The following is a 16,669-nucleotide window of genomic DNA, read 5'->3' on the forward strand; positions in this document are numbered from 1 at the left end:
TCTTTCTTATAGGTTATGTGTGCTCAAGCATCAGTGACAAAGGAAGCAAGTCAGACATTTTCAGTCACTGAGCTTGGACCCCAGGATCTGATATAAAATTCTTTAATAAACTAAGCAGGAAAAGTTTGGTGTAAATAGAAGAGCCCAAGACAAGGACTTCACTCAGTTCAATGGTAGAGCACTTGCCCAGCATGTGAAAGGCCTTACATTCAGTCCTCAGTGCCACAAAAGAAATCCTTTGAAATACAGAAGCCTAAACAAAGTCACTCAAGTCATAAATCATCTCCAGACTCTCATTTAGTGTTTAAAACATTGAAGCGAGAGTGTTCCTGGCAAAACTTCCTAGATGAGAGGAGATTTGGTGAATGGTGTGTGGCCCTGGCTTCTTCCAGGAAGATGTGAACTGCCATGATGCCCAGAAGCTACAAAAAAAGATGTAGAGAGAAGAGTCTTGCCTATGTTGGTGGGTTGTTTTTTAGCATAAAATAATTGTGAAGATAATGGACTTTAATATGACATTCTATACATGTATACAATGGACTTCAATATTGCTCAACCCACACTTCACATTCCATTGGCTCCCTCCCTTCAGCAGGTAATTTTTTGACATGGAGATCACATATGGAACCCAATATGGTATAACTGGGACATGTAGAAACTGACAGAAAAGCATATGGCGCTTCTCAGAAGGTCTCAGCATCTAGTTTTTGAAATATAGAAAGCTTTCCTTCTATGAGGTGGGCAATTTTGTATTTCTCTTAAAATGCAAACTTCATTCATCGCTGACACTTGCTTTCCTCCATGACTTGGATTTTCTCCATGAAGTATTATATTTATAAGCATTTATTTCCTATGGATCTGCTAAAAAGTAAAAAAATCATAATCACATCCAAGACCAAACGATATGCAGAATAATCATGTGGTTAAAGTCCTTACTCGAATGCTACCTCATTATCCACAGATGGTGTCTGGACAGTGTAGCATACTCATGGGAGGAAACAGCTGCTCTTACTGACTGTTTGGCAAAACTTCACTTTGAGGGATCTGGTAGGGAGTTTTCAGCCTCTGAACATTCCAGAGTCCATGAAAGAACACTTTTGAGTTTTATTCTAAACTATAAAAGAAGACTTCTTTAAAAAAAAAATTAGGACTCCTCCCTCATGCCTCTTCAGCCACCCTGAGCTTTTACCAGTGTCCATGAGGCTCATTTTCTCCTTTCCATTTTTCTTTTCATTGCAGTCTTTTCGTAAGTTAGCAGCTAAATTGAATAGTCATCTCTGGAAGTGAGCAAGCCTCTGCTGGGAAAGGTGCACGAGTGTAACACAGACAGCTGTCCTAATGGAAAGGCCCAGGAAGGTCCCCACGTGACCAAGACCTGTGGGAATATTCGTGCAGAATCTCCTGGCTTTTCCTGGGGGAGTGCTTTGATCACTTCTGCCTCGCGTTTGCATTTTTGACTTTGCTATTGGAGGTTTTTGCGTTCATTTCGTCCATCACAGCTCTTTCCCCAGAATCAGAAAAAGAAGACTTGGCCTGTGCTTCATTCTTGTTTGTCTCTGAGGATCGTGGGAGTGGAATAGATCACTACTCTGTGTGTTAATAATGGTGATGTGGTTGAGTCAACACAAGGTCCTGGTCTGGGTACATCAGCTAAGGTCTGGATGTTCTGTTCTGATGGAAACAGTCCACTAGCCTGTTCCACACAACAGTTAGTTAATTATCAAAAAGTTATGAAGGTCTTGCTGGATCATTGGTTCCAAAACCTAATAGGAACATTCAGAGATGCCAAGGAAGGATGAGGAGCTGACTCAGGTTATTAATGTGCTGAGTCCTGGGCATTGGAAGAATTAAATCTACTGATTAGGATATGGGAAGATGCTAAGTGCCAATAATTAAATCGGAATTTCCTGGGTATGTAGCCTATCACCTCTCTATACTGAAACTGTAATTGCTACCAATCATAGTTCCTCAGTTATGTACCAATGTGTTGGGTTAGAGATTAACTACTTGCTGAAGCTATGTTTCCTCTTTTTTGATACAGCACATGGTTTAGCAGAAAGGCGCAGAAATTGAGGGGGAGAAGAGAGGAGGAAAGTACAGTGTGCACACTATTGTTAAAAGTTAGTTCTTAGAAGAGACTGTGCATGAGAAAATGAGAAAACGGATGTAAAATAGATGTTTTTTGAGTTTTTGAGCTGTGAAAAAATAGATGTATAAATAAAGAGTTGTCTCAGTGCCAGAGAGTGTGAACTGCACCTCTTGGTCAAAGTCTTCTTTCCCCTGTTCAACACATCCTCCTTACAGTTTTGAACCCTGCCAGGGCTAGACTCTGACACATCTCTGTTACACAGAAGTAGTTCCTCAATCTCAATCTAACTTACCTTTCTAGACTTTAGTCATATTATTAAAAGACTCTGCACCTCTCAAATTAATTGAATTCGTTTTCCTATTTTTTATTATGGTCTATTAATATTTTCTGGGATTGCAACAAGAACATCATATAAAAGATTCAATTTAAACCACTAACTCAATCTGAAGAAACTTAATCTCAGAACAGCTAGAAGTGGCAAGTATAGCTTCCAATATCGCTGGTTGTATAACAAACACCTTCAACTGATAAGTTAGTATTTTCCTGATCAACTAATGTTCTAGAATAAGAAGCCTAAGTTGACCATTACACAAATGTAGAAGTCAGTATTATTATGGACAAGGGTATCTTGGTTCACTCGTTGGGGCTCATCTTCCTAGTATTTAACAGTCCCAAGGCAAGAGATCAAAAAGTTGAGAGGTAAAACTATAACACCTTCTAGGGTCTACAATCTGGAATATACACAGTACTGCTTCTATTATACTAAACAAGCCAAAGCCCAGTATAGACATCTCTCCTATACTGAGATGTCAAGAGTCAGCTCAGTTGGCAAAGTCCTTGCTATGAAACCATGAGGATCTAAGCTCAATCCTCAGAACACAGGCAAGATAAATAAATAAATAAATAAAATGTCGGACCTGGCAATGTGTGCTTGTGAATCCAGACCTAAGGAAGATTCCCTAGAGCTCATTGGTCTCTCTAATTGCTGGATAAGACAGGGAGGACACCCTGTCTCCTGTGCTAAGAGGACACCATTAACATGGTTAGAGAAATCCACCCCAACCTTTAAAGTTTGGCATGCCAAGTTTTCTGTTCATCTGTCCTGAGTATCTGCAGCACCTCTGTTCTTATATTATCATACTCGTATTTGTGAAGCACTTGCAAGGAAAGGCAGCAATGTGTCATAAGTGTAAGTCAATCTCATAATTTCCCATGACCTAGATAGAATGTAGCTGCCGAAGTGTAAGAAACAATTCAGCTGATCTCCCAAGGATGAAGATGTCACTAATGAGGTTTTACTGTACAGTTTTAATGGCAGTTTTAATAACAGCCATATCCAAGGCAATTCACCCACCATAACATTAATACATTGCAATTAAGACTACAGATTAATTTCCTGCCGTGACTCCAGAGAAAGATCAATGCTTGTCAAACAAAGTGGCAATACAAAGTTTAAAGCTAGAGTGGGGTGGAAAGTGATTATTTTTTCTTAAATAAAAATAATCATAAAATATCTCAGCTATAACTAACTTCATTTCCCTCATAGTTTATAAAATAATGAATTAGAAAGTGTATTATTTCTTCTTTCACCCTCTTGCAACAGTTCTCCCTGGTGTTACCACTCTTACTGAAGTAAGAGACCATTTTAATCACTTTGATGATCACTTTAGTTATTAATCTTCGCACAGCTAACAGAAAATCTGGTTACTTGCAGTTTGAATTTGACAATCCAAATAGAGGCCTTCAACCAAGAGTGGGGATCCAAATCCTGACATCTTTCATGGAAACTTACCACAATTCTGGAAACACTGATCACAAATGCATCTTGCTCTGAGAGTTAGGAGAAATTAATTCTCCAGTAGGAAAATTCCCTTAGAAGAGAATAGCCCAAGCCAGGAGAAACAGACTAAGGAAAAACTTAGTAGCCAGTGATCCAAAACACAGAACCAAAAATGAAGGTACTTGTGTTCCCTTTAGACCAGCACTCTTCCCCATAGTAGGTTTTATTTTACTTTGCCCAAGCTTCCACCACAAAATACCATAGACCAGGTGATCAAAACAACAGAAATTTACTTTCTCCACAGTTCAGAATGATTTAAGTCTGGGGATCAGGAGCCCAGAAGATGGGGATCTGCAGCAAGCCTCTTCACGGCCTTAAGCCGCTGTCTCTTTATGCCGTCTCCTAGGGCCTTTGCTCTAGGAACATAGCGATGGATTTTGAGCAGACAGCACTGTGGTTAATGCTGTACTTTAGGAAAGGTATGAGGCTAAAGTATGGAGAATGGCTTTACAGGGAGGAAATATAAGGCAGGCAGCCTTGTCAATTCAGTACCATGAAGTTAGAGTGTGTAGTATCTACAGGTTTTTACCATTTAAGATGGTTGTGGCAGGCTCTTTCCCTAATTGAGAAAAAAAAAAGAAAATTGGTCCTGACCCTCAAGCCTTCATGGATTAAGAGACTAAGTCATGATCATGTGGATAAAAGACTGCACAATGAGACCTATTACCTGGGACTTCTCAACTCCTTTATTTAAAATGAAGAAGCCTCTAAGTCAAAAGAAAATAATTTTCATAAATTTCATATTTCTTCTCTAGCACAATCATTATTCTGAAATAAATCCAGAAAGTTTTAGAAGACTTCATACACTTGGGTTTATAAGAAGACTAAACTCCACATCAACAGAATTATGTCAGAAAATACCCCATTACGGTTAAGAATGTAGCTCCAAACTGATGTCAGTAGAAGGTGAAAAGGCCTCCCATGAGCATGGGTTTGCTGAATTAACATTGTAAAGGACTGTATTGCCTAACTCAACATACAGATTCCATGCAATCTTTTCAAAATGTCAGTCACATTCTTCATACAAATAGAAGAAAATCACAAAAGTCATGTGGAAGCACTGAACAACATGGTACTGGCACACAAAACACAGACATAGATTAATGGAATGTAGCAAGGGCCCAGATAAAATCCATGCAACTGCAGCTTCCTCATTTTTATAAGACCACAAAAAATTCATTAGAATAAAGTCAGAATCTACTATCTAGAAAGTATGAACAACTTAAGCAAACAAAATGGCCAGATCAATAAAGATGCTTATAAAATAGACAGTTCTCAAAAGATGAAATATAAATATCTAATAAATATATAAAAAATGTTCAGCATCTTTGGCCATCAAGGAAAGCACACACACACACACACACACACACACACACACACACACACACACACACCAGCTTACCCAGGTCAGAGAGGATAGTCACCGTTAGGAAAAAGAGCTATAAATGTTAGTGATAATTGAGGTGCAGAGAAAGTGGAGATTATACCCTGCTAGTAAGGATATAAATAAATCCATTCACTATAAAAATCATCCCAGGGGTTCTTCTGAAAAACTTAAATGATAATAGAACCACTATACGATTCAGCTATACCACTCCTGGACACTTAGCTAAAGGACTTTACATCAACATACCAAAATAGTGTTTGCACATCTATGTGTATTGCAGCATTATTCACAAGAGACAAGCTGTAGAATCAACCTAGGTGTCTAACAGATGAATGAATAAAGAAAATGTGATATATATATATATATTCAATGGAATTATATTCAGCCATAAAAAAATAAAATTTCTAGAGCTCCTCGCATTATGTAAAATAAATAAGATGTAAGACTCAGGCAAAAGCCACACACTTTCTCTAATTTTTAGATTCTAGACTTTACATATGTACATATATATCATATACATATTCACGTACACATCATACACATACACATACATATACATATGAATGTAACCAAAGTACATAATAAACTTGCATGAAAGTGTCTCTATGAAACCCAACACTATACACAATGAACATGTCAATAAATAACTAAATAAATTCAATGAAATGGAAAGATAAAATGATTATATTACAGAAATAATTTAGGTGTCCATAAAGCTTAATAACTTCAATAGTAAACAAAACTTACAAAAAGTCCCAAATATAGTGATATAATTTATATTAATTTCATAATTATTCAAAATCCACCTAAGCCACAGAATAGGACTTTGTTCTATTTCTGTTTAGAGTAGAGAGAACATTCCAGGAAGCTATGCATATAAGGTCTCTGCTACAAATATTCAATAGATATAAACCAGTTATTACATGTATACGTCTATACATATGCCGAGCTATATCAAAGTGGAAGACATATCCCAGTTGTTTAAGCAATATGAATCTGTTGAATGGAGTGCATGCTGGTCTTTATAATCTAATGTGGTTCTCAAAGCTGGTAGATGAGTCACCTGTTGCTAAGGAGAAGGCAAGAGCTAACTGTAAACACTAAAATAGAAAATGACACTGTGCATTTTTGTGTCATTTCACAAAGTCAAGGAAGAAAAGGACCATATAGTCTATCTACTGGATGGTCAGGCTTGTGGATTCGATCTTTAAAATGATATATGTTTGTTATAATTTATGAAGTAACAAGAAGGTTCATTACAAATGAAATTATTTTCCTTGGCACTTAAGAATAGGAAACAGATACCAAGTCTCAGAAGATATAGTTCTAGAGGTAAAAGATAACCAGCAAATAAATTACATTATTGCATGATTAAAGCTCAAATTACCCAAGATGCAATCCACAGACCACAGGAAGCTCAAAAAGAAGGATGACCAAAATGCGGATGCTCCCACTCCTTAAAAGGGGGGGATATCCATAGGAGGGGATATGGAAGCAAAGTTTAGAGCAGCAACTCAAGGAATGGCCATTCAGAGCCTGACACACATGCAGCCCATATATATATATATACAACCACCAAAACTAGATAAGATTGATGAAGCTAGAAAATGCATGCTGAAAGGGACCGGATATAGATCTCTCCTGAGAGACACATCCAGAGCATGTCCAATACAGAGGTCAATGCTAGCAGCAAACCACCGAACTGAGAATAGGACCCCCTTGGGGGGAGTTAGAGGAAGGATTGAAAGAGTTGAAGGAGCTTGCAACCCCATAAAAACAACACTGCCAACCAACCAGGGCTTCCAGGGACTAAACCACTACCGAAAGACTATACATGGACTGACCCACAGCTCCAACTGCATATGTAGCAGAGAATAGGCTAGTAAGAGCACCAGTGGAAGGGGAAGCCCTTGGTTGGACCCCCATTGCATGGGAATATAGGGGGCAGTAGGGAGGGATGAATAGGGGGAATACCCGTATGAGGAAGGGGAGGGGAGGGGAGGGAGGCTTATGGACAGGAAACCGGGAAGGGGAATAACCTTTGAAATGTAAGTAAAGAAATATATCTAATAAAAAGTTTTCTTAAAAAAACATCTCAAGTTCATTGTATTGAATAGGAGAAGTCAATTTTACTCCAAAAGTTTTCAGTAATTGGAGTTGAGTAATATTTATTGAAGGAACTTGTGCACTGTGTTGAAATTGACAGGAGTGGTGCTTTTTGGCTCAGCAGGATGCTAATATCTGTAATTAAGGAAATGCTTAGAGAGCATCTGCAAAGTGAGTGTTTAGTGTGATAAATCTCCTTGCAAGTTAACTTACTGAGTTTCCATTATTTGTTTCAACCGTAGACATGTTTAAAAATGTGAAGATCATGTGACACCACATCTCTGCATAAGCCCAACCATCACCTTTGGCGAGACAACGTTACTGGTAACTTCACTACACAGCATTATCAACATCCTTCCTCCTAGCACCAGCTACCCTCCCAACCTACCAGTCTCACCATTACAGTTTCCAGTACTCCTACCACCACAGACACTGTCAAATCTCACAGTGATGATCAACTACCAATATCAGCTGCACACCATAATAATCATTAGCAACACATCTTCTCTTATGCATCATCATCACCAACTCTATTAACCACACCACAAAACCCATCAGCCTCTCCTCAGTCACCTCAGACCTATAGTTACATCTAATGCTAATTCTGACTGTATGAATGTGTGTACACATATATATGTATGTATATATATTATAGACATGCATATACATGCATTGTGAATATAGTATATATGTTATATATGCATATATACATATATATTCCTATGTACAATCTGCTTGATCCATAAAATGTTACTTGTGTGCATGTTTTTAGGGTTTACCCTTTGACAGTGGACAACCATTTGGTGTTCTCTTCTCTTGGAAAGACCCTCTCTACCCAGTGGTTTATAGTTCTTCATGTAGGGTTGAGGCCTCATAGGCTTTCGCATCTACTTTGGCTTGTCCATTGGTGTTGTCCTCACCAACTAAGGCAGTCATGTTTATACCAATAACCAACATGGTACAATAACTCTAAGAATACAATAGTGGTACACAGAAAGCTTTTGGTTACTGGCAAAGTATGCATGCTAAATCTTTAGCGTTATCATACCATGTTTGTTATCAATGTAAAGTTCACCCATTCTTCATCCTCTTACTCACCCACTATATGGTATATTCCTAGGCATAGAGTTTAGGAAGAGTATGAAGCTCAGGTTTAAGATAAAACTAAATATTTTTAATAAAAGTGAAAGAGTTGGTGATTAAAAAATACTTCAAATGAGATACATCAAAACCAAAATATCAATAAATAAATAAATAAATAGAACAAAAACAACAAAAAAAGAAAATCTGGGATCAAAAAGCTACATGGGAAACCCATTTTTAACAATCTTCATTCAAAAGTTCAAAACAATAATAAAATGTGATAAGCATCATCAAAATACTAATACACTCTGCCTAAAACTCTGATACTCAAATTGTTCTTGCAGCAATTCAAAATACAAACTTATGCATGAAAAGTTTCATGTCATTTAAAATGTTCAAACTTCCAACTCTTTCATGTGAAAAATTTGATCGGCTAATATTTCTCGGGTCAATCAATCACCATGCTCATGAATTTCCGTTGAAATCAGCCACAGTCCAAGGCATTGCATTATAAAACAATTTTCCCTGAAAAGAAGCAGGTAGAAGAAGAACACGAAGAGCCATGATCTTCAGTTGTTGCCAAAGAACAACCGTGCTATGTGTGCCCCGCCTCCCCTCACCGTCATCTGCTCTCTATAAATCCACATCCCAGGACACTGATCCTTGCTGATCCATCATCTCGGCTTTCTTGCTAGCTGGCCGCTGTTGGATACACCAATTGAAGGAAGTGGAAAGAGAGGTTGAGCCCTCTATCCCTCCTTCTGGCCAGCTTCATTGTCTATTTCTGTCCTTCCACTATGGCAGCTTTAGCCAGGCAGGAACTCCACCCTCGTGGATTTGACTGTTACTCAACTAACACAACACTTGTCTTTTTCTTGTCTTTACCTTATCCTTTCAATGATAAGAATTCCTCCCTCACCTTTCAGAGTCTGAGTGTCCCAATGTTTCTGATCCTTCTCATACACTTTGAAAGTAATACATCGGGTTGGGGATTTAGCTCAGCGGTAGAGCGCTTGCCTAGCGAGCGCAAGGCCCTGGGTTCGGTCCCTAGCTCCGGGAAAAAAAGAAAAGAAAAAAAAGAAAAAAAAAAGAAAGTAATACACCATTACAGTTCCTTAATCCAGGCCAGCTGGGATAAATGCATCTTTCTGACCACACTCTGATGGAAATAGCAATGGAAAAGAAATAAGGTCCTTAGGTGACTCTTTCAGGTAATGTGAAAGGAAGGCATTTCTAAAGTCTATCACATGGATTAAAATATCCCATCAATCTCCAAAAATTAGTATTAAGTTAAATAAAATTCTTTTTTCCTTAAATTCTTTTTACCTATATTTTCGACCATATCCTACATATAAATATGTAGAAGACAAAAGGAAACTTAAGATGGCATTCTAACTTATTCACTTCATCCTACATAGTAGAAGGTGAGATTTTTGCACAGTTCTCTACATTAAGGATGTGTGAGAGTGTGTGTGTGCACACGCACATGATGTGTGCACCTGTGAGAGAGAGAGAGAGAGAGAGTGTGTGTGTGTGTGTGTGTGTGTGTGTGTGTGTGTGTGTGTGTACAATATTCTTCATACTAACCCTCAGAGAATCTAGAAATGACTCAAAGGGTGCAATGAGGAACAAAATTGCAGTATTAAAAAACCTCTTATGTATTTATAATTTTATAGCTTCCAAAACACTTTTGTATCCTTCATACTATTTGGTTTAAGTATTGAATAATTAGGAAATCAGACTACAACAATTTGAATGGAGAAGGCAAATTTAAGAAAATAAAGAGAATACTGAATAATGTTATATAATAAAAAAGTAAATAACATTTGGAGAGTAGTCACACAGGGCAATCTCATCTAATGGAATTGTCCCAATACTTGTAAAAAATTGACTATAAAGCAATTTTCTTTTAATCAAAACCTATTTTTCCATTACGAAGCTAAAGATGTATCTCCCACAGGAAATGTTTTAGACCTAAGTCTAAATAAAAATCACATTTAACAATGCAACAAAGCTCTCTAAAGTCAATTACCTAAAGGAAAAGCTATGGTTTCCTGACAAAACAATAATTGTACTCAAAGTAATTCAGAAAATACAAATAAAGTCTCCACAGTAATACGCCCTTAAGGCTACATCCGCATAGATACAGAACCACCTAGAGAGCCATCAATATAAGGCAGGGAGACAATTTTTCACAGGCCTGTCCTTATTTAAGTTTAGTTGTGATTAGGGGATGCCATTTGAAGGACCTTAGGGAGTTTGCATTCAATTTTTTTTCCAACATGCTATATTTGACGTTTCTTTCCGGTTGATTTATTTCTTTGGATTACATATTTTCTCCTCCCAGAATCTTCTTTCAAACTAGAAAAAAAAAACTTTAAAACCTTCAAAAAGATAACATTTTATACCTCAGAAGCTGTGTTCTCCAAATTGTAATCTTTGTAATCTTTGAGCCATATACCTCAGAATCGCCAGGGATGGTCATTAAAAAATGCAAATCCTTGCCCTCACCCTAAACTTTCTGAATCAGCTTCCTGGAGAATTGGTCTGCAGTCAGAAATCTTAGCAAGTTCCCATGGGCATGCTAACATTTGAAAACTACTACTTGGAATGAAAAATGTTGTCAAACTCTTCCTCTTTATTTCCCACAGACGGAAGAAATGATCCTGACCCTTGTATGTTCTGAACTCTGGGCACCTACGTCCTTTTGTTCTTATTCTTACAACTTCTCTGAGGAAACAACTACAATATCCTCCAGCTACACGGACTTTACAGTTTGTAAAAAAAATCTTATTCAATCTACTTTAATGTTTACTGACATCCTAGAAATCCTTCACATCAATTCTGTTGGGGGGGCGGGGCGATATAGAGACTTTCAGAAAAATTAAATATTGCTCAAAGTTACATAGGACTGAAATTTGAAAGCAAAGTGAATTCTTTTGTTCTAAGTTTGTCTGGCATCACTGGAAAAACTCAATGTCCCTTAATACAAGAACCAAAAAGCATGAATGATCCGTAGACTGAAAACTCGAATCAAAAGATGGGAGCACAGGACGGGATTAAGATAAATATCCTACGTTGGACATTTAGCCTGACTCCACACTGCAGCTGGACCACAATGCCACAGAAACACCTGACTCTAATCAAAGGCTAACAGAACAATGGGTGTGCTCGGTCATTTGATTTTACACTGAGCCCTTGGGATCTCTGCTCAGCCTGATATGGAGTTACATAGTTCTGCTACCGACAGAGCATAGTGACACTGTGTCTATTTGTGCTCATGAACACAAAATCTTCTCAATCTAAATTGTATTTAGCCAAGCTCTAAACAAACAAACAAAGCCATGGGAGTAGTATAGCATTCCCACATGTAGCCATCACCCAGCTTCAACCATTATTAAGATTATACCACTCTTGCAAGGGGGGGGGGAGGATAGTTTTATAAATCACTTCTTTAAATCATATCACAATATGTAAATTCAGAATTCCCCACTGTGAGTCACAAAATATTTCCTAAATAAAGGAATAGATGTGTACATTAAATAAATGCATGTGTTCATTTTTAAGGGAATTAAATGTTTCTCCTATGGGGATGCATACATACAAAACGCCTGCTTAGAGCTCAGAACTGTGCACATTTTCGCAATCTGCTTGATGACAGACACTAATGGTCAGAAAAAAATAAAATTTAGTCCTTACAGTCTGTCCTGTCTTTAAGCAAAATGTGCACCATTTACTTAGGAGCTATATAACAGATGCGGATTTTAAAGGAAGCGACCAGTTATAAAGCACCAGGGGAAGCTGTGCAGATGTCCCTGTCTTTAATGTGTTACTATGCAGATCCAATTTATCTCACTGCAAGCAATCTAGGACTTCATGAAGCAGTCCCAGATTATAGATCACGAACATCCTTTGTATTATAAAAAGAAAATGCATTCTCAAACCTAGTCATTCAGGCACACAGGGTGTTCTTCGGAATTATGGTAAATCTGAGAAACACAGAGAAAGGGGCAAGTGTTGGGGAGGATGCTCCATGGAGGATATAGGATATAGAATATAGAATATAGAATATAGAATATAGAATATAGAATACATGTGGGCAGGGCTCAGGCACCTTTAGAACACCCTTCTGGAGTCCTTCTGTCCACATAATTATTCATCAAATAAACCAGAGGTCCAGAATTGCTTCATTATGAGGATAAAATGTGGGCTTTCTGTAGTATTAGCACTCTAGCCCTTCTACAGACCCAGGAACTATCATATAGATATCCTTGCTATACGTCAAGCACTCACCTAGTCTGTTATTCATAAATATTAACCCAATCCACCTATGTGATTCTATTACACATTGAAAATGGATTTCAAACCCCGTGGGAGAGAGACCTCACCGCCTGATCAGGTGGGCACTCCTGAGGCTGCAGAGCGGAGGAGACCACCAACACTGCCCACCCCTGCCCACATCCCTGGCCCAAGAGGCAACTGTATAAGGCCTCTGGGTTCCCGTAGGGAAGGGCCCAGGAGCGGCAGGACCCCTGCGCCTGAGACACCGCTGGAACCTGAAGGAAACAGACCGGATAAACAGTTCTCTGCACCCAAATCCCGTGGGAGGGAGAGCTAAACCTTCAGAGAGGCAGACACGCCTGGGAAACCAGAAGAGACTGCACTCTGTGCACATCCAGATGCCAGAGGAAGACACCAAACGTCATCTGGAACCCTGGTGCACTGAGGCTCCCGGAAAGAGCGGCGCAGATCTTCCCGGTTGCTGCCGCCGCGGAGAGGACTTAGGCAGTACCCCACGAGCAAACTTGAGCCTTGGAACCACAGGTAGGACCAACTATTCCCCTGCAAGAAACCTGCCTGGTGAACTCAAGACACAGGCCCACAGGAACAGCTGAAGACCTGTAGAGAGGAAAAACTACACGCCCAAAAGCAGAACACTCTGTCCCCATAACTGGCTGAAAGAAAACAGGAAAACAGGTCTACAGCACTCCTGACACACAGGCTTATAGGACAGTCTAGCCACTGTCAGAAATAACAGAACTAGAGATAATCTGATGGCAAGAGGCAAGCGCAGGAACCCAAGCAACAGAAACCAAGACTACATGCCATCATCGGAGCCCAATTCTCCCACCAAAGCAAACATGGAATATCCAAACACACCAGAAAAGCAAGATCTAGTTTCAAAATCATATTTGATCATGATGCTGGAGGACTTCAAGAAAGACATAAAGAACTCCCTTAGAGAACAAGTAGAAGCCTACAGAGAGGAATCGCAAAAATCCCTGAAAGAATTCCAGGAAAACACAAACAGTTGAAGGAATTAAAAATGGAAATAGAAGCAATCAAGAAAGAACACATGGAAACAACCCTGGACATAGAAAATCAAAAGACAAGACAAGGAGCTGTAAATACAAGCTTCACCAACAGAATACAAGAGATGGAAGAGAGAATCTCGGGAGCAGAAGATTCCATAGAAATCATTGACTCAACTGTCAAAGATAATGTAAAGCAGAAAAAGCTACTGGTCCAAAACATACAGGAAATCCAGGACTCAATGAGAAGATCAAACCTAAGGATAATAGGTATAGAAGAGAGTGAAGACTCCCAGCTCAAAGGACCAGTAAATATCTTCAACAAAATCATAGAAGAAAACTTCCCTAACCTAAAAAAAGAGATACCCATAGGCATACAAGAAGCCTACAGAACTCCAAATAGATTGGACCAGAAAAGAAACACCTCCCGTCACATAATAGTCAAAACACCAAACGCACAAAATAAAGAAAGAATATTAAAAGCAGTAAGGGAAAAAGGTCAAGTAACATATAAAGGCAGACCTATCAGAATCACACCAGACTTTTCGCCAGAAACTATGAAGGCCAGAAGATCCTGGACAGATGTCATACAGACCCTAAGAGAACACAAATGCCAGCCCAGGTTACTGTATCCTGCAAAACTCTCAATTAACATAGATGGAGAAACCAAGATATTCCATGACAAAACCAAATTTACACAATATCTTTCTACAAATCCAGCACTACAAAGGATAATAAAGGGTAAAGCCCAACATAAGGAGGCAAGCTATACCCTAGAAGAAGCAAGAAACTAATCATCTTGGCAACAAAACAAAGAGAAGAAAAGCACACAAACATAACCTCACATCTAAATATGAATATAACAGGAAGCAATAATCACTATTCCTTAATATCTCTCAACATCAATGGCCTCAACTCCCCAATAAAAAGACATAGATTAACAAACTGGATATGCAATGAGGACCCTGCATTCTGCTGCCTACAGGAAACACACCTCAGAGACAAAGACAGACACTACCTCAGAGTGAAAGGCTGGAAAATAACTTTCCAAGTAAATGGTCAGAAGAAGCAAGCTGGAGTAGCCATTCTAATATCAAATAATATCAATTTTCAATTAAAAGTCATCAAAAAAGATAAGGAAGGACCCTTCATATTCATCAAAGGAAAAATCCACCAAGATGAACTCTCAATCCTCATCTTCGGTTGGTTTATATACAAGTGTGCAATTTCTAGGCTTGAAAGTAAAATGATGCTATCTGGTGCTGGATAGAGGAGCCTTATTTTTTATTATGGCAGCTTGCTATTTATGTAACATGGTGATTTGGTTGAACACAATAAAGCACAGTAGTAACTGAAAAAAAAAGAAAGAAAGAAAATGGATTTCAGACATTAAAGAGTTGAAACCAGGTTTGCATGGCACGCCCACTTTGTAAGATGTAGGTTAGCTAAACCAGGATCTGTACTGAATCCTTCTGATTTAAAAGTAATTTCTGAAATCCTCATAGCCTTCAAGAGTGATGCAATTGGCCCAGTCCTTCTTAACACAGTCTGGCGATGTGTATGCTCTGGCTTAGTTCAGCATTTCTTTTTCTAGTAATTTCCCCTACTGAGAGGGCTAGAGGGAAGTTTCAATGGTTAAGAATGCTTGAAGAAAAGAGCTCAATTTCCAGCACCCATGTCAGGTGGCACACCACCACATTTAACTCTAGCTCCAGAAAGTTTCAACACATCTGGCCTCCAGGGACACCTGTACTCACATGTACATATATGTGCACAGACACACATACATACATATATTATAAATACAAGTAATTAAAATAAATCATTTTTAATCCTTTCTGGAAAAAAATACACAAAAGTCCAAAATTCAGAGATCCATTTCCATGGTTTTCCAATGAAAAAGTTGACATCTAACAAAGTGTCCTTTGAAACTGTAACCACTGTCAGACTTGCGCACTGATACAGTGTATGCCTATTTAAATAATGCAAGGTAAGAAATATCTTGATGACAAGTATCTTTTATTCTAGAATAAAGACAGAGAATTTTAGGAGAATGTGCAAATAAGATTACACGTGTATCTCTCTGAGTGCCTGCAAGCCCAGGAAAATTTGAAATGATGCAGAAAATTACCAGTGATTTTTGTTTCATTGAATCACTGAAAAATTGAAATTATATTGTCAGATTTATTTGAAACACTAAATTTCCGCTCTTTTCTTCTCGGAAGTCACACATCCAGTCTAACTCTTACTCGGGTTTTGAAAGTGCATCAGGGATGTTTTGTGGGAGATAGACTCAAGCCATATCTTTACTCAATTATTGCCTTTTGTACAAAATGGGTGCTTTCTCTCTGGGCCACTAGATTCTTTGAATCTACAGCTCTGTCTTCTGTCTGCATCTGATTTATAGCATTCTCTGCCCCTGAAATCCTCAGGAAGAGAAACTACACTTCTTTTTTCAGACTTTAAAAATTATGTGTGTATCTGTGTGGGGTGTGTACACAGGAATATCTGTGCCCACAGAGTCTAAAAGAGGGTGTCTGATTGCCTAAAGTTGGAGTCTCAGGAAGTTAAGATCTGTCTGAAGCAGGTCCTGAGAACTGAACCTAAGTCCTTTACACATGCAGTGTGCCATCTTAACTAGCCGTGGAGCACATGGCACATGGTAAACATGGCACATAGTAAACATGGCACATGGTAACATGGCACATGGTAAACATGGCACATGGTAAACATGGCACATGGTAAACATGGCACATGGTAAACAGCACACGATAAACATGGCACACGGTAAACATGGCACGTGGTAAATGTTTGAGGAATACTTGACGACTGAGCACATGACAAAATGAGTG

Source organism: Rattus norvegicus, chromosome 5 (genome assembly GCF_021556685.1).
Source record: "Rattus norvegicus strain SHRSP/BbbUtx chromosome 5, alternate assembly SHRSP_T2T, whole genome shotgun sequence".
NCBI classification, from domain to species: Eukaryota; Metazoa; Chordata; class Mammalia; order Rodentia; family Muridae; genus Rattus; species Rattus norvegicus.